The 19,278-nt window shown below is 37.6% G+C and overlaps 1 long non-coding RNA gene across 1 annotated transcript; it reads left to right on the top strand.

The window, feature by feature from the left end:
* The first annotated feature begins 17,576 nt into the window (after positions 1-17,576).
* Positions 17,577-18,850, top strand: LOC143757393 (uncharacterized). The gene is made up of 3 exons (XR_013210494.1): positions 17,577-17,700; positions 18,281-18,414; positions 18,495-18,850. It is a non-coding gene; the product is annotated as an uncharacterized LOC143757393 (long non-coding RNA).
* The last annotated feature ends 428 nt before the right edge of the window (positions 18,851-19,278 follow it).

Here is a 19,278-nt window from a genome sequence, read left to right as displayed (position 1 = left end):
ATAGATTAGTTAGAAATAAAGATAGATTAGTTAAAAAAGAAATAAAGATTAGTTAGAAAGAAAGATGGATTTGTTAGAAAAAAGAAAGATTAGTTAGAAAGAAAGATAGATAGATTAGTTAGAAAGAAAGATGGATTAGTTAGAAAGAAAGAAAGAATGATGGATTACTTAGAAAGAAAGATTAGTTAGAAAGAAAGAAAGAGGAAGAAAGATAGATAGATTAGTTAGAAAGATAGATGGATTAGTTAGAAAGAAAGATTAGTTAGAAAGAAAGGAAGATAGATAAGTTAGAAAGAAAGATAGATAGATTAGTTAGAACGAAAGATAGATAAATTAAGTAGAAAGAAAGAAAGAAAGATTAGTTAGAAAGAAAGAAAGAGATTAGTAAGAAAGATAGATTAGTTAGAAAGAAAGAAAGATAGATTAGTTAGAAAGAAAGATAGATAGGTTAGAAAGAAAGAAAGATTAGTTAGAAAACGAAAGATAGATTAGTTAGAAAGAAAGATAGATTTGTTAGAATGAAAGAAAGATAGATTAGTGAGGAAGAAAGAAAGATAGATTAGTTAGAAAGAAAGATAGATAGATTAGAAAGAAGGAAAGATTAGTTAGAAAGAAAGATAGATTTGTTAGAATGAAAGAAAGATAGATTAGTGAGGAAGAAAGAAAGATAGATTAGTTAGAAAGAAAGATAGATTAGTTAGAAAGAAAGATAGATAGATTAGAAAGAAAGAAAGATTAGTTAGAAAGAAAGATGGATTTGTTAGAAAAAAGAAAGATTAGTTAGAAAGAAAGATAGATAGATTAGTTAGAAAAAAAGATGGATTAGTTAGAAAGAAAGAAAGAATGATGGATTACTTAGAAAGAAAGATTAGTTAGAAAGAAAGAAAGAAAGATAGATAGATTAGTTAGAAAGATAGATGGATTAGTTAGAAAGAAAGAAAGAATGATGGATTAGTTAGAAAGAAAGATTAGTTAGAAAGAAAGGAAGATAGATAAATTAGAAAGAAAGAAAGAGAAAGAAAGATAGATTTGTTAGAATGAAAGAAAGATAGATTAGTGAGAAAGAAAGAAAGAGATTAGTTAGAAAGAAAAAAGAGATTAGTTAGAAAAAAAGATAGATAGATTAGTTAGAAAGAAAGATAGATAGATTAGTTAGAAATAAAGATAGATTAGTTAAAAAGAAATAAAGATTAGTTAGAAAGAAAGATAGATAGGTTAGAAAGAAAGATTAGTTAGAAAAAGAAAGATAGATTAGTTAAAAAGAAAGATAGATTTGTTAGAATGAAAGAAAGATAGATTAGTTAGAAAGAAAGATAGATTAGTTAGAAAGAAAGATAGATAGATTAGAAAGAAAGAAAGATAGATTAGTTAGAAAGAAAGATAGATAGATTAGAAAGAAAGAAAGATTAGTTAGAAAGAAAGATGGATTTGTTAGAAAAAAGAAAGATTAGTTAGAAAGAAAGATAGATAGATTAGTTAGAAAGATAGATGGATTAGTTAGAAAGAAAGAAAGAATGATGGATTACTTAGAAAGAAAGATTAGTTAGAAAGAAAGGAAGATAGATAAGTTAGAAAGAAAGAAAGAGAAAGAAAGATAGATTAGTTAGAAAGAAAGATAGATAGATTAGTTAGAACGAAAGATAGATAGATTAAGTAGAAAGAAAGGAAGAAAGAAAGAAAGAAAGAAAGATTAGTTAGAAAGAAAGAAAGAGATTAGTAAGAAAGATAGATTAGTTAGAAAGAAAGATAGATAGGTTAGAAAGAAAGAAAGATTAGTTAGAAAAAGAAAGATAGATTAGTTAGAAAGAAAGATAGATAGGTTAGAAAGAAAGAAAGATTAGTTAGAAAAAGAAAGATAGATTAGTTAGAAAGAAAGATAGATTAGTTAGAAAGAAAGATAGATAGATTAGAAAGAAAGAAAGATTAGTTAGAAAGAAAGATAGATTTGTTAGAATGAAAGAAAGATAGATTAGTGAGGAAGAAAGAAAGATAGATTATAAAGAAAGAAAGATTAGTTAGAAAGAAAGATAGATTTGTTAGAATGAAAGAAAGATAGATTAGTGAGAAAGAAAGATAGATTTGTTAGAATGAAAGAAAGATAGATTTGTTAGAATGAAAGAAAGATAGATTAGTGAGAAAGAAAGATAGATTTGTTAGAATGAAAGAAAGATAGATTAGTTAGAAAGAAAGATAGATTAGTGAGGAAGAAAGAAAGATAGATTAGTGAGGAAGAAATAAAGATAGATAGATTACAAAGAAAGAAAGATTAGTTAGAAAGAAAGATAGATTTGTTAGAATGAAAGAAAGATAGATAAGTGAGGAAGAAAGAAAGATTAGTGAGGAAGAAAGAAAGATTAGTGAGGAAGAAAGAAAGATTAGTTAGAAAGAAAGATAGATTTGTTAGAATGAAAGAAAGATAGATTAGTGAGGAAGAAAGAAAGATAGATTAGTGAGGAAGAAAGAAAGATAGATAGATTAGAAAGAAAGAAAGATTAGTTAGAAAGAAAGATAGATTTGTTAGAATGAAAGAAAGATAGATTAGTGAGGAAGAAAGAAAGATTAGTGAGGAAGAAAGAAAGATTAGTGAGGAAGAAAGAAAGATTAGTTGGAAAGAAAGATAGATTTGTTAGAATGAAAGAAAGATAGATTAGTGAGGAAGAAAGAAAGATAGATTAGTGAGGAAGAAAGAAAGATAGATTTGTTAGAATGAAAGAAAGAAAGATTAGTGAGGAAGAAAGAAAGATTAGTGAGGAAGAAAGAAAGATTAGTTAGAAAGAAAGATAGATTTGTTAGAATGAAAGAAAGATAGATTAGTGAGGAAGAAAGAAAGATAGATAGATTAGAAAGAAAGAAAGATTAGTTAGAAAGAAAGATAGATTTGTTAGAATGAAAGAAAGATAGATTAGTGAGGAATAAAGAAAGATTAGTGAGGAAGAAAGAAAGATTAGTGAGGAAGAAAGAAAGATTAGTTAGAAAGAAAGATAGATTTGTTAGAATGAAAGAAAGATAGATTAGTGAGGAAGAAAGAAAGATAGATTAGTGAGGAAGAAAGAAAGATAGATAGATTAGAAAGAAAGAAAGATTAGTTAGAAAGAAAGATAGATTTGTTAGAATGCAAGAAAGATAGATTAGTGAGGAAGAAAGAAAGATTAGTGAGGAAGAAAGAAAGATTAGTGAGGAAGAAAGAAAGATTAGTTAGAAAGAAAGATAGATTTGTTAGAATGAAAGAAAGATAGATTAGTGAGGGAGAAAGAAAGATAGATTAGTGAGGAAGAAAGAAAGATAGATTAGTGAGGAAGAAAGAAAGATAGATTAGTGAGGAAGAAAGAAAGATAGATAGATTAGAAAGAAAGAAAGATTAGTGAGAAAGAAAGATAGATTTGTTAGAATGAAAGAAAGATAGATTAGTGAGGAAGAAAGAAAGATAGATTAGTGAGGAAGAAAGAAAGATAGATAGATTAGAAAGAAAGAAAGATAGATTAGTGAGGAAGAAAGAAAGATAGATTTGTTAGAATGAAAGAAAGATAGATTAGTGAGGAAGAAAGAAAGATTAGTGAGGAAGAAAGAAAGATTTGTTAGAATGAAAGAAAGATAGATTTGTTAGAATGAAAGAAAGATAGATTTGTTAGAATGAAAGAAAGATAGATTAGTTAGAAAGAAAGATAGATTAGTTAGAAAGAAAGATAGATAGATTAGAAAGAAAGAAAGATTAGTTAGAAAGAAAGATGGATTTGTTAGAAAAAAAGAAAGATTAGTTAGAAAGAAAGATAGATAGATTAGTTAGAAAGAAAGATGGATTAGTTAGAAAGAAAGAAAGAATGATGGATTACTTAGAAAGAAAGATTAGTTAGAAAGAAAGAAAGAGAAAGAAAGATAGATGGATTAGTTAGAAAGAAAGAAAGAATGATGGATTAGTTAGAAAGAAAGGAAGATAGATAAGTTAGAAAGAAAGAAAGAGAAAGAAAGATAGATTAGTTAGAAAGAAAGATAGATAGATTAAGTAGAAAGAAAGAAAGAAAGAAAGAAAGAAAGATTAGTTAGAAAGAAAGAAAGAGATTAGTAAGAAAGATAGATTAGTTAGAAAGAAAGAAAGATAGATTAGTTAGAAAGAAAGATAGATAGATTAGAAAGAAAGAAAGATTAGTTAGAAAGAAAGATAGATTTGTTAGAATGAAAGATAGATTAGTGAGGAAGAAAGAAAGATAGATAGATTAGAAAGAAAGAAAGATTAGTTAGAAAGAAAGATAGATTTGTTAGAATGAAAGAAAGATAGATTAGTTAGAAAGAAAGAAAGATAGATTAGTTAGAAAGAAAGATAGATAGGTTAGAAAGAAAGAAAGATTAGTTAGAAAAAGAAAGATAGATTAGTTAGAAAGAAAGATAGATTAGTTAGAAAGAAAGATAGATAGATTAGAAAGAAAGAAAGATTAGTTAGAAAGAAAGATAGATTTGTTAGAATGAAAGAAAGATAGATTAGTGAGGAAGAAAGAAAGATAGATAGATAGATTAGAAAGAAAGAAAGATTAGTTAGAAAGAAAGATAGATTTGTTAGAATGAAAGAAAGATAGATTAGTGAGGAAGAAAGATAGATTAGTGAGGAAGAACGAAGGATAGATTACTGAGGAAGAAAGAAAGATAGATTTGTTAGAATGAAAGAAAGATAGATTAGTGAGGAAGAAAGAAAGATTAGTGAGGAAGAAAGAAAGATTAGTTAGAAAGAAAGAAAGATTTGTTAGAATGAAAGAAAGATAGATTAGTGAGGAAGAAAGAAAGATAGATTAGTGAGGATAGATATATAGATAGATTAGTGAGGATAGATAGATAGATAGATTAGTGAGGATAGATAGATAGATAGATAGATTAGTGAGGATAGATAGATAGATAGATAGATTAGTGAGGATAGATAGATAGATAGATAGATTAGTGAGGATAGATAGATAGATAGATAGATTAGTGAGGATAGATAGATAGATAGATAGATAGATAGATAGATAGATAGATAGATAGATAGATAGATAGATAGATTAGTGAGGATAGATAGATAGATAGATAGATTAGTGAGGATAGATAGATAGATAGATAGATTAGTGAGGATAGATAGATAGATTAGTGAGGATAGATAGATAGATAGATTAGTGAGGATAGATAGATAGATAGATTAGTGAGGATAGATAGATAGATAGATAGATAGATTAGTGAGGATAGATAGATAGATAGATTAGTGAGGATGGATAGATTAGTGAGGATAGATAGATAGATTAGTGAGGATAGATAGATAGATAGATTAGTGAGGATAGATAGATAGATAGATTAGTGAGGATGATAGATAGATAGATTAGTGAGGATAGATAGATAGATAGATTAGTGAGGATAGATAGATAGATAGATAGATAGATTAGTGAGGATAGATAGATAGATAGATTAGTGAGGATAGATAGATAGATAGATTAGTGAGGATGGATAGATAGATAGATAGATTAGTGAGGATGGATAGATAGATAGATTAGTGAGGATGGATAGATAGATAGATAGATTAGTGAGGATGGATAGATAGATAGATGGATAGATAGATAGATAGATAGATAGATAGATAGATAGATAGATAGATTAGTGAGGATGGATAGATAGATAGATAGATTAGTGAGGATGGATAGATAGATAGATAGATTAGTGAGGATGGATAGATAGATAGATAGATTAGTGAGGATGGATAGATAGATAGATAGATTAGTGAGGATGGATAGATAGATAGATAGATTAGTGAGGATGGATAGATAGATAGATAGATAGATTAGTGAGGATGGATAGATAGATAGATAGATTAGTGAGGATGGATAGATAGATAGATTAGTGAGGATGGATAGATAGATTGATTAGTGAGGATGGATAGATAGATTGATTAGTGAGGATGGATAGATAGATAGATAGATAGATTAGTGAGGATGGATAGATAGATAGATAGATTAGTGAGGATGGATAGATAGATAGATTAGTGAGGATGGATAGATAGATAGATAGATTAGTGAGGATGGATAGATAGATAGATAGATTAGTGAGGATGGATAGATAGATTGATTAGTGAGGATGGATAGATAGATTGATTAGTGAGGATGGATAGATAGATTGATTAGTGAGGATGGATAGATAGATTGATTAGTGAGGATGGATAGATAGATATATAGATTAGTGAGGATGGATAGATAGATAGATAGATTAGTGAGGATGGATAGATAGATAGATAGATTAGTGAGGATGGATAGATAGATAGATTAGTGAGGATGGATAGATAGATAGATAGATTAGTGAGGATGGAAAGATAGATAGATAGATTAGTGAGGATGGATAGATAGATAGATTAGTGAGGATGGATAGATAGATAGATAGATTAGTGAGGATGGATAGATAGATAGATAGATTAGTGAGGATGGATAGATAGATAGATAGATTAGTGAGGATGGATAGATAGATAGATAGATTAGTGAGGATGGATAGATAGATAGATAGATTAGTGAGGATGGATAGATAGATAGATAGATTAGTGAGGATGGATAGATAGATAGATAGATTAGTGAGGATGGATAGATAGATAGATAGATAGATTAGTGAGGATGGATAGATAGATAGATAGATTAGTGAGGATGGATAGATAGATAGATAGATTAGTGAGGATGGATAGATAGATAGATAGATTAGTGAGGATGGATAGATAGATAGATAGATTAGTGAGGATGGATAGATAGATAGATAGATTAGTGAGGATGGATAGATAGATAGATAGATTAGTGAGGATGGATAGATAGATAGATAGATTAGTGAGGATGGATAGATAGATAGATAGATAGATAGATTAGTGAGGATGGATAGATAGATAGATAGATTAGTGAGGATGGATAGATAGATAGATAGATTAGTGAGGATGGATAGATAGATAGATAGATTAGTGAGGATGGATAGATAGATAGATTAGTGAGGATAGATAGATAGATAGATAGATTAGTGAGGATGGATAGATAGATAGATAGATTAGTGAGGATGGATAGATAGATAGATAGATTAGTGAGGATGGATAGATAGATAGATAGATTAGTGAGGATGGATAGATAGATAGATTAGTGAGGATAGATAGATAGATTAGTGAGGATAGATAGATAGATTAGTGAGGATAGATAGATAGATAGATAGATAGATAGATAGATAGATTAGTGAGGATGGATAGATAGATAGATTAGTGAGGATGGGTTAGTTTAATATGTAAACTAGTTTAAAATGTAAATTATTTTGAAGTTTAAAGTAGTTTGGAGTTTAAATTAGTTTATAGTTTAAATTAGTTTAAAGTTTAAATAAGTTTGAATTTTAAAGTAGTTTGAAGTTTATATTAGTTGCTAGGGTGTTCTGGGTGGTTGCTAGGGTGTACTGGTTGGTTGCTAGGCAGTTGCTAGGGTGTTCTGGGTGGTTGCTATGGTGTTCTAGGCTTTTTTGGGTGGTTGCTATGGTGTTGCTAGGATGTTTTAAGGTATTTTGGGTGGTTGCTAGGGTGTTCTGGGTGGTTGCTAGGGTGTTCTAGGATATTTTGGGTGGTTGCTATGGTGTTGCTAGGGTGATTTAAGGTATTTTGGGTGGTTGCTAGGGTGTTCTGGGTGGTTGCTATGGTGTTGCTAGGGTGTTCTAGGGTATTTTGGGTGGTTGCTATGGTGTTGCTAGGGTGATTTAAGGTATTTTGGGTGGTTGCTAGGGTGTTTTGGGTGGTTGCTAGGCAGTTGCTAGGGTGTTCTGGGTGGTTGCTAGGGTGTTCTAGGGTATTTTGGGTGGTTGCTATGGTGTTGCTAGGGTGATTTATGGTATTTTGGGTGGTTGCTAGGGTGTTCTGGGTGGTTGCTATGGTTTTGCTAGGGTGTTCTAAGGTATTTTGTGTGGTTGCTATGGTGTTGCTAGGGTTATTTAAGGTATTTTGGGTGTTCTGGTGGTTGCTAGGGTGTTCTAGTTTTTTTATGTGGTTGTTATGGTGTTGCTAGGATGTTTTAAGGTATTTCGGGTGGTTGCTAGGGTGTTCTGGGTGGTTGCTAGGCAGTTGCTAGGGTGTTCTGGTAGTTGCTAGGGTGTTGCTAGGGTGTTCTAGGGTATTTTGGGTGGTTGCTATGGTGTTGCTAGGGTTATTTAAGGTATTTTGGGTGGTTGCTTGGGTGTTCTGGGTGGTTGCTAGGCAGTTGCTAGGGTGTTCTGGGGGTTGCTAGGCAGTTGCTAGGGTGTTCTAGGGTATTTTGGGTGGTTGCTATGGTGTTGCTAGGGTGTTTTAAGGTATTTTGGGTGGTTGTTAGGGTGTTCTGGGTGGTTGCTAGGCAGTTGCTAGGGTGTTCTAGGGTATTTTGGGTGGTTGCTATGTTGTTGCTAGGGTGTTTAAGGTATTTTGGTTGGTTGCTAGGGTGTTCTGGGTGGTTGCTATGGTGTTGCTAGGGGGTTCTACGCTATTTAGGATGGTTGCTAGGGTGTTGCTAGGGTGTTTTAAGGTATTTTGGGTGGTTGCTAGGGTGTTATGGGTGGTTGCTATGGTGAACTATTTATGAATTTAAAAGTTCATAAGTGTATGAATTTATGAAAATTCATAAGTGTATGAATTCATGAGTTTATAAGTGTACGAGTTTATGAGTTTATGATTTCATGAGTTCATAAGTTTATGAATTCATGAGTTTATAAGTGTACGAGTTTATGAGTTTATAAGTTTAAATGAGTGAGAGTTCAGAGTTTATTCATTCATGAGTTTGAGTTCATAAGATTATGAATTCATGAGTTCATAAGTGTATGAATTCATGAGTTTATAAGTGTACGAGTTTATGAGTTTAGAGTTTATAAGTTTAAATGAGTAAGAGTTCATGAGTTTATAAGTGTATGAGTTTATAAGTGTACGAGTTTATGAGTTTAGAGTTTATAAGTTTAAATGAGTCTAAGAGTTCAAGTTTAGAGTTTATTAATTTATTATGAGTTTAATAGTTTAAGTGTAGATAGAAAAGTGTCATAGATAGATTAGTTTATTAGTTTAAATGAGTCTCAATGGCTCATAGTATATAGAATGGCAGTTTGATTCAGTCTAGGGCTTCAAGGAGTTTAGATTTGAATTTTTGACAGTTGGCCAGTTTGAAAATCTCAACATTCCGCAATGTTAAGTCAATGGGAGTTTTTTCCGAGTTTGATCGTAGTTTTTAGGAAAACCGTAAGTCCGATCAGTTAGAAAAGATATAGCACACTAAGTCAGAACAGTTTGAGTGTCTGTGCCGAGTTTGGAGTATGTGGAGTTAAAGCTCTAGGAGGAGATAGAGTTGGAAATTTTAGTCTCAGAAAAAGAATAATAATAATAATAAGTTTAAGTACAATATCAGTAAGTTGGCTCTCACAAGCCAACTTAATAAGTTTAAGTACAATATCAGTAAGTTGGCTCTCACAAGCCAACTTAATAATAAGTATGTGAGATAACAATAGTGTTACTTTGCCATAGGCAAGCACCACTAACTAGAATGTACATTTCCAGAAGAAAATGTGAAGTGGTGCTTGCAGTGGCAAAACTCGCCTCTCGGTTGCTAGAGTGTGGTACATTATTGCATACGAGCCAACAACCATGTCTGTACGATATTGTGGAGCTGAGATATGGCTTATTCATGTGTTTGTATGGTTACTAGGGTACTCTATATGGTTGCTATGGTCTGCTTATACAGTTTATGAGATGATATTTAAAGACTAGTTGACAGTCTGACTATGTTTCTACTATTGTCTGGAGCTGAAATATGGCTTGTAAATGTTGTTTTATGGTTGCTAGGGTGCCCCAAGTGGTTGCTAGGGCACGGCTATGAAGTTATTATGTCACTACTTATTGGCCTCTTGATATGCCGAGTCAAAAGAGCCCAATCCCAAGTCTCTATGACCTCCTGGTCAAAAGATATGATCTCACAAATTTTGTGCCAATGTTAAGTCTATGGGACTTTTTTCGGCCGATTTATCGCCCGCCGGATGATCATCGTACACCCGATCGCTTAGAAAAGACATAGCACACCTCTCCTCAATGAACCGGTCGATTTGACACCTCATTCATGGGTCTACGACAAAAGCTGCGGGAGGAGTAGCGTGCCGAAGTTTTGTCTAGGTGAATAGTAATCACAATACTAGAATGTACATTTCCAGAAGAAAATGTGAAGTGGTGCTTGCAGTGGCAAAACTCGCCACTCGGTTGCTAGGGTGTGGTACATGATTGCATACTAGGCAACAAACATGTCTGTACTATGTTCTGGTGCTGAGATATGGCTTATTCATGTTGTTCAGGTGGTTGCTAGGGCATTGCTAAGGTGTTCTGAGTGGTTGCTAGGGTGTTTTGGGTGGTTGCTAGGGTATTCTGGGTGGTTGCTAGGGTGTTCTGGTTGGTTGCTAGGGTATTTTGGGTGGTTGCTAGGGCATTGCTAGGGTGTTCTGGGTGGTTGCTAGGTGGTTGCTAGGGTGTTCTGGGTGGTTGCTATGGTGTTGCTAGGCGGTTGCTAGGGTATTCTGGGTGGTTGCTAGGGCGTTGCTAGGCGGTTGCTAGGGTATTCTGGGTGGTTGCTATGGCGTTGCTAGGCGGTTGCTAGGGTGTTCTGGGTGGTTGCCTGGGTGTTGCTAGGCGGTTGCTAGGGTATTCTGGATGGTTGCCAGGGTGTTGCTAGGCGGTTGCTAGGGTGTTTTGGGTGGTTGCTAGGGTGTTGCTAGGTGGTTGCTAGGGTGTTCTGAGTGGTTGCTAGGGTGTTGCTAGGCGGTTGCTAGGGTATCCTGGGTGGTTGCTAGGCGGTTGCTAGGGTGTTCTGGGTGGTTGCTAGGGCGTTGCTAGGCAGTTGCTAGGGTGTTCTGGGTGGTTGCTAGGGTGTTGCTAGGGTAATTTGGGTGGTTGCTATGGTGTTACTAGGTGGTTGGTAGTTGTCAAAGATGGTTACTGTTGAGTTTGTAGCATTTTATTGGCATGTTTCCGGACTACTTGGACTACACAGTTTAGCCAATTACAACACACCGGCCCAGCTAACCAATCTGAGCCCATTGCCTGTTTCTGAGGGAGTGGTTTCATTGAATCAGGAAGTCAACCGGTCGTTCAAATGACAGAGGAGAAAGCGGCTTACAATAAACGTGAAATTTATGAAAAATAAGTCTTTTAAAAAGAACACACACAAAGACATGTTATATTGCACCCCATAAACACAATCATGCAAAGAAAAAATTGTAGGGTATCATTGACTGGACAAACAGATGATTCGGTCATAAATTAATCCCCTTAAAGATTATCCCGACGATCGATCTATGATAGACATAATTGATATATTAAATATTTAATTATAATCCGTTTTGATTGGGTATTGATATACGGTTGCTAGGGTATCCTGGGTGGTTGCTAGGCGGTTGCTAGGGTGTTCTGGGTGGTTGCTAGGGCGTTGCTAGGCAGTTGCTAGGGTGTTCTGGGTGGTTGCTAGGGTGTTGCTAGGGTAATTTGGGTGGTTGCTATGGTGTTACTAGGTGGTTGGTAGTTGTCAAAGATGGTTACTGTTGAGTTTGTAGCATTTTATTGGCATGATTTAGCACTTAGCTAATCAATATTAGCATGTAGCTATTCACTGCTAGCATGTTTAGCATGTAGCAAGTCCTGTTTGCTAGCATGAGTAAAAAGAGCCAACCCCCATCTCTATACGATGTTTTGATGCAGAGATATAGGTCTTGCAAAACGGTTGCTAGGGTACTATGTTTGGTTGCTAGGGAGTGGCTTGGCAGCTGCCAATCATGAAGCTCCAAAGTCAATGTGAATGTATAAACCAACCCCCATCTCTATACGATGTTTTGATGCAGAGATATAGGTCTTGCAAAATGGTTGCTAGGGTACTGTTTGGTTGCTAGGGAGTGGCTTGGCAGCTGCCAATCATGAAACTCCAAAGGCTGCTTGTCAGTATGAATGATATAAACCAACTCCCATGCCTCTGTGACATTCAGAATGGAAGATATCCCTCTTTGGATTTTGGTTGCTAAGGTGCTCGACAATGGTTGCTAGGGCGTGGCTAGGAAGTGTTGAGGTGATTCATGATTGGCTGTTTGCTGCCCCGAGTCAAACGAGACCACCCTCATGTTTCTATGACAATTCAGTCCAGAGATATCCCTTCGATCTCTTTCAATGGAAGTCTATGGGAGTTGTTGCTAAGGTGCTCTAAATGGTTGCTAGGGCGTGGCTTGATAGCTTCACAATGATCCTGAGAGACTGATTGGTTGTCTGAGTAAAATGAGCCCGCCCCTTTGTCTCTACGACACTGTGATCCAGAGTTATGTTCAATATAAAAGCGGTTTCTATGGTGTAGGACGGCCCATTTCATGGGCCGTCCTACACCATAGTAAGTCAATGGGGAAACTTTGGGCAGCTCCTGCCCCCCAGGGGTGCAACTTTTACCCCATTGTGTGGTATGTTCTTACAGAGTCTGTCAGCCTCTTCAAATGTGGTAAATTACACGTTTCTGCGACATCCTCGTTCCGAGCTACGACTCGTCAAAGTTTGACGCAATGTTAAGTCTATGGGATTTTTCAGCCGGTTTTTCGCCCCTGGGGCGAACATCGTACCCCCGATCCCTTATAAAAGTCATAGCACACCATTCCCGAACAGGCCGCACGTTTTGACGCCTCATTCGTGGGTCTGTGACAAAAACTGCGGGAGGAGTAGCGCGTCAAAAAGTGGCCAGAAGAATAAGAATAAGAAGAATAAGAATAATAAGTATGTGAGATAACAATAGTGTTGCTTTGCCATAGGCAAGCACCACTAATAAGTATGTGAGATAACAATAGTGTTGCTTTGCCATAGGCAAGCACCACTAATAATAAGTATGTGAGATAACAATAGTGTTGCTTTGCCATAGGCAAGCACCACTAATAATAAAAATGTACCATTCAGAAACGTTTTGTAAGAGCCGTGGGGAGGTTCTGCTTGATTCTCTTCATTGCCGCTTTCTGGGTCTGATTCTGGCTCAAACTGATACGGCAGTGACACCATTATTTACATTTGACCGGAGCACATGCAACTTTCGCCCGTAAAGGTAATGGGCGTGAAGTTTCCGGACTACTTGGACTACACAGTTTAGCCAATTACAACACACCGGCCCAGCTAACCAATCTGAGCCCATTGCCTGTTTCTGAGGGAGTGGTTTCATTGAATCAGGAAGTCAACCGGTCGTTCAAATGACAGAGGAGAAAGCGGCTTACAATAAACGTGAAATTTATGAAAAATAAGTCTTTTAAAAAGAACACACACAAAGACATGTTATATTGCACCCCATAAACACAATCATGCAAAGAAAAAATTGTAGGGTATCATTGACTGGACAAACAGATGATTCGGTCATAAATTAATCCCCTTAAAGATTATCCCGACGATCGATCTATGATAGACATAATTGATATATTAAATATTTAATTATAATCCGTTTTGATTGGGTATTGATATACAATTGAGCTAATTTTAACCTGTCTGTAAAATATGTTCTACATATGCAATAAATTATAATACTTTGTAGTTAATTGCCTATGTACATATAGGAATGCAGATGCAGGGAATATATTATCCCTTTTTGGGAGATTTAAAATGTATGATTATCTGGGTCAAACCCTTATGAATAATTATTAATTGTAAAATTACTATTTTTTGAATACATATCCCCAAAGCCTGACCCAGGTTCCTTACAAAAAGCAGTAAACCACCCCTTTAAAATACATCAATAACTGATATCTGTGACGATCTGCGGCTGGAGTGCCCGCTTGAGCCTCTGGAGGGCACTCCTTCCTAGTTTATTGTTTCCATTGTTTCACCCTGGACTGATTATGGTTTATTTGTTGCACCTGTTTTAGATTGAGCGTCCCTGATTTAAGCCTGAGTTTTCCCTTTGTTCAGGGCTCAGTATTGTAGGTGTTTGTATGTGTCTGACTGCATTACCTAGCCTTGTTCCAGTTTCCTTGTATTCTAGTGTTTCGGTTCCTTGATTATCTGCCTGTTCCCGGTTTCCCGTTTGCCTTATCCCTGCACGGATTTGATGTTTGTTTGGACTGCTTACCTGGTTTTGACCCCTGCCTGTTTCCTTGTACCTGTCTCTGGATTCTCCTCTTAATAAAGCCCGCGTTTGGATCACCTCTGTCCATGTTCCATGTGCAGTTTCATGAGAGAATACTGAGCCACAACTGATCCAGCGGCTGAGAGGAACACGGACCTCGATATGGATCCCACAGCGCAGATCGTAAGCCTCCGTCAAGGAGAACGTCCTCTCAAGGTTTTTGTGACAGATTTTTTGAAGCTCTCTCGTCAGTCCTACTTGAATGATTTCTGTTTGATGATGCTCTTTCGGGGAGGACTGTCTGAACCGCTCGGCTCTGCTATACCATTTCCGTGTTCAAGCTGGACTCTAACCCAATATATTGACCTGGCCCTTTCCATGAGCGGTTCGGCTTTTACTGTGGATTTTTTGAAACTTTTGCTTCACAAAGGACCCGACGATTCGCCACTTTACAAGGTACCCACTGAATCCACGCATCAATTGTCTCCCGGTGAACCAGCGCATCACACGTGCTCCGCCGAGTTTGCGCTACATGAAAGCCCAGTTGAACCAGCGCTTCGTAAAGGGTCCGCCGTATCCACGCAACATGTGAATCCCGACGTTCTAACACTTCACGTAAGCTCCGTTATATTCCTGCCTCAAGAGTTTTCTACTGAGTCTGAGCGCGTGCCAGCTGAATCAAGTGAGTCAAGTGAGTCAAGTGCCGAGTCAAGTGAGTCAAGTGCCGAGTCAAGTGAGTCAAGTGCCGAGTCAAGTGAGTCAACTGCCGAGTCAAGTACCGCCGAATCAAGTGAGTCAAGTGCCGCCGAGTCAAGTGAGTCAAGTGCCGCCGAGTCAAGTGAGTCAAGTGAGTCAAGTGCCGCCGAGTCAAGTGAGTCAAGTCCCGAGTCAAGTGAATCTAGTACCAAGTCGAGTGAATCAAATGAGTCGAGCCAGATGAGTGAATCCAGTCAAGTCAGTGTATCAAGCCCAGTGACTCGCCGTCGCAGGAGGAAGAGGACTCGTTTGGTTCGCCAGGCTCCGGTGGGTGTTCCCAGACTCCTCGCCCTGCCGGCCCCGCCTCTGCGCCTCGCCCTGTCGGCCCCGCCTCTGCGCCTCGCCTTACCTGCGCCTCTCAAGCTTCGGGAGCCTTTTCCAGTAGCGGTTTCCAGCCTGGAGGCTTTAGCTTTCAATTTCCCCATGAACTTTTTTGGGGGGGGCAATAGGTACCCTAAGAGGGCCATGGAGGTGGCATCTACGTGGACCCTTGCACTACCACCTACACCTGAGAGGGTCATGGAGGTGGTGCCTACATGGACCTTTGCACAACCACCTTCGCCTGAGCTTACCATGTCACTGGTCCTGTCCAGCCCTGTGCTCCCCACGTCTTGGTCCCCTGTTAAGTGTACTCTGCCCTGGTCCTGTGTTATGTGTACTCTGTCCTGTTCTCCTGTCACTTATGCTCCAGCCTGTCTTCCTGCCAAGCATGCTCCGCCCTGGCTACTTGCGGAGCGTGCCTCCCCGTGGTCTCTTGCCCTGCTCTGGTCTCCAGGCCCCAGGTCTCTCCATGGGCCTGGCCCCCTGCCTCTCCACGGGCCTGGCCCTCCATCCCATCCCCCGTCGACCTCCCTCCGGAGCTCTTAGGAGCGTCTGGAAGCCGCTCCTTAGAGGGGGGGTTATGTGACAATCTGCGGCTGGAGTGCCCGCTTGAGCCTCTGGAGGGCACTCCTTCCTAGTTTATTGTTTCCATTGTTTCACCCTGGACTGATTATGGTTTATTTGTTGCACCTGTTTTAGATTGAGCGTCCCTGATTTAAGCCTGAGTTTTCCCTTTGTTCAGGGCTCAGTATTGTAAGTGTTTGTATGTGTCTGACTGCATTACCTAGCCTTGTTCCAGTTTCCTTGTATTCTAGTGTTTCGGTTCCTTGATTATCTGCCTGTTCCCGGTTTCCCGTTTGCCTTATCCCTGCACGGATTTGATGTTTGTTTGGACTGCTTACCTGGTTTTGACCCCTGCCTGTTTCCTTGTACCTGTCTCTGGATTCTCCTCTTAATAAAGCCCGCGTTTGGATCACCTCTGTCCATGTTCCATGTGCAGTTTCATGACAATATCATAGTTTAAGATAAAATCATAGTTAAGGCTTGCTTTACTAAGCCCATTGCTGAGTGTATTTGTGTTTGTGAGTAGGGTGAGCCCTTGTCTGACAGTGACAGTGTGCATGTATCTGTGAGGCTCTGTGTGTGTTGTTACATTGTTATCATATTGACTGTGTTAATACTGCATCCTATATTAAGCTAGTGAAGCAAATTGTCGTAAAAGCTGTGAAGCCCTTTGGGATGACTTCCTTCAGGTCTTGTAGGTATTTGAATTTCAGCTCTTTGATCTTCAGGCGGTCTCAATAGAGTGGGGTGACTGTGTAGCTGTCTGAGGTGGAGTTTTGGAGTTGGTGACTCGGATGTGGATGACAGTCATCAGAGTGGTTGATTTTGAAGTCCAACATTGTTGTTGTACCTAATAGCACAAAATGTAACACAACAACATAATCACTGTAATATTTCATAAAACAATATGATCAACTGACCGTCTGCCAGCTGTCTCACGTCACCAAGGTCAGATAAATCCTATCACATAGAGGCTCTTTCCCCTAGATATCATTATATAGAGACTGTGTGTGTTCCCCGAATTAGGAATACAAAAAAATTCCAAACCCATCTAAGGGTAAAAATTTAATTGATGTTCAACAAATAAAAAACAGAAATAATACAAATGAACAAATGATAAAGCTCTGGTTGCTGAATATTCGTTCCCATAGTTCAAAAGCACTTATTGTTAATGATATGATTACAGACTATAGATGTGCTGTGTTTGACAGAAACCTGGCAAAAACCAAACGATTACATTACTTTAAATGAGTGCACCCCGCAAGATCACTGTTATAAACATGAACCTCGTCTGGTTCAAAGTCCGTTTGCAACTGTGTTTCCCATGTCTTACGAGTTTTGGCCCTGTCATATTTAAATAGCAATTTCAATTACCATGTCTGCTTTTTCATTTTTTGTAGCCAGCCAAAACTCAAATGGAATACTAATTCCCTTAGTATTTACATTTCCGATACCTTACACGGAAACCTGTCAATCAGTGTCAAGGGTGGGATTATGCTATGGGGCGTGTCTTTGTTGGGAAGTGACCTCACTCACAGTCGACGGTCAAGAGGTGATGCCCTGAACATATAGATCATAAGTATAATATCTTTGCCCTGAACAGACGCCGGTTTATTTTAAACAATGGAGGTAGTTGGTGAAATTGTGGAGGACCTTATGATGCTCGCGCAGCAAGTTGATGATAGTACGTCCTCTACAGATTCCCTCTTGTTCAGAAGCCATTTAGTTTGGGATAAGTTGAATGAGTTCGTGGCTTGACCAACAGCAACATCAGTAATGTTGTCTTCGCCAATCTCAGTGAAGTAGCTAACAGGCTTTTTGTGAAGGACAGGACAACTAAAGGACCAGGACGTCCTTTACTGGACATACCACAAGAGATGATCGAGTACTACGTGATATGTGGTTACTCATGTGTCCAGCTTGCGCGCCTGCTTGGAGTATCTGAGCGAACCATACGTAGAAGACTGGAACAGCATGGATTAAGGTAACTTACTTAATTTTAATACATTTGTATTATTGAGAGAGGAAAAGTGGAATGGCACTGTACAAATAACGAATATAAATACATATACTATAAAACATATGGCAGCTACTTTTGGCACTCCAGATCACTCTTTTTATTTAATTTGTAATTTAAAGGATTGTGATGATAGCATTGGTTATTCTGTTATGATTATTGCCTTATACAAAAATGGGTAACACTTTAGAATACGGTTCCTTCGTTAATGAATAACTACACAAGAACCAATGAGTAACACAATATTAACAATCTAGATTGTTAATAAACTTTTTCAGTAGTTCTCTGGGAAGCATTAAAAAATAGTAGTTATTGATTAGTTAATAGTGAACTACCACTTTCATCTGTGAGCTATTACTTACTAGTTCGTTAATCAGAGTTTCTTGTTAGTTAATAGTAGTTACTAGATTGTTAATATTGTGTTACTCATTCGTTCTTGTGTAGTTATTCATTAATGAAGGAACCGTATTCTAAAGTGTTACCCAAAAATGTATGCTGCGAGTTTTCTCATGAGTCTTAACGAATTTCCTCTTCCCCCCCCCCAAAGGGCTAAAGATTTGTACTCTGATGTCACTGATGATGTATTAGACACCATTATGGCAGAAATACAAAGACATTACCCAAACGCTGGGTACAGGACTATACATGGGCATCTTCGGGCACAAGGTCTTCATATTCAGAGTAATATTTAGAGTTTACACTTTTTGTAAACTAGAAAAAATTGTTGCACTCCAAATTGACAAGAAATCCTTTATCTTCAGCTGCATAGAGCCAAGGGAATACTTGAAAACGAGCAAGAAGGTTGCTGGTTGCACACTGAATCCAGTACAAATTGAAGAAGTCTAGCAAAACATTTTTTATTCTATAAATTGCAAAGTTCATGTGATTTAAAAAGCAAGCAAAAGTCTCAGCACATTGCTATCTTCAGCACTGATTCAGTGTGCAGGCAGCAATTTGACTGTTTTATATTAAAGGTTTGGATTTTATTGGTTAGATGCTTAAATATTAGAATGTGTTGAATTTCTAGTTAATTACAGAATCAAAAACAAAACATGTAATTAGGTTTTAATTGATGTAAAGAAATATATTTTGCATTTTTTTTCTTTTAAGCACCAAGGGTGCACGAGTCTGTGCAAAGAGTCGATCCACTGGGAACGTCTCAGGTTACGTATGTAACCCTGGTTCCCTGAGAGGGAACGAGACGCTGCGTTGAGACGCGGTGGGAACGCTCTGCGTGATTGCGTCGTGAAGCACGTGTATAATCAGTCCAATGGAAGAGCGAGACGTCATAGGCGGTGACGTCATAGACCAGGAAGCTATAAAGCACACCAGAAAACAGACCGCGACAGCTTCTGAAAAAGCCTGAAGCAAGTCGATCAGGGCATGCAGGAAGTATGGCGGGAGAACGCAGCGTCTCGTTCCCTCTCAGGGAACCAGGGTTACATACGTAACCTGAGACGTTCCCTTTCAAGGGAACTCGAGCTGCGTTGAGACGCGGTGGGAACACCATACCCACTACGCCATAAGACAAATGCCCGTTCTGTG

This window comes from Siphateles boraxobius, unplaced genomic scaffold, assembly GCF_051911475.1.
Source record: "Siphateles boraxobius isolate OS27281-9 unplaced genomic scaffold, OSU_SipBor_1 30, whole genome shotgun sequence".
NCBI lineage: Eukaryota > Metazoa > Chordata > Actinopteri > Cypriniformes > Leuciscidae > Siphateles > Siphateles boraxobius.
The sequence above is the reverse complement of the archived record's forward strand: the minus strand, read 5'-3'. Positions and strand labels throughout refer to the sequence as shown.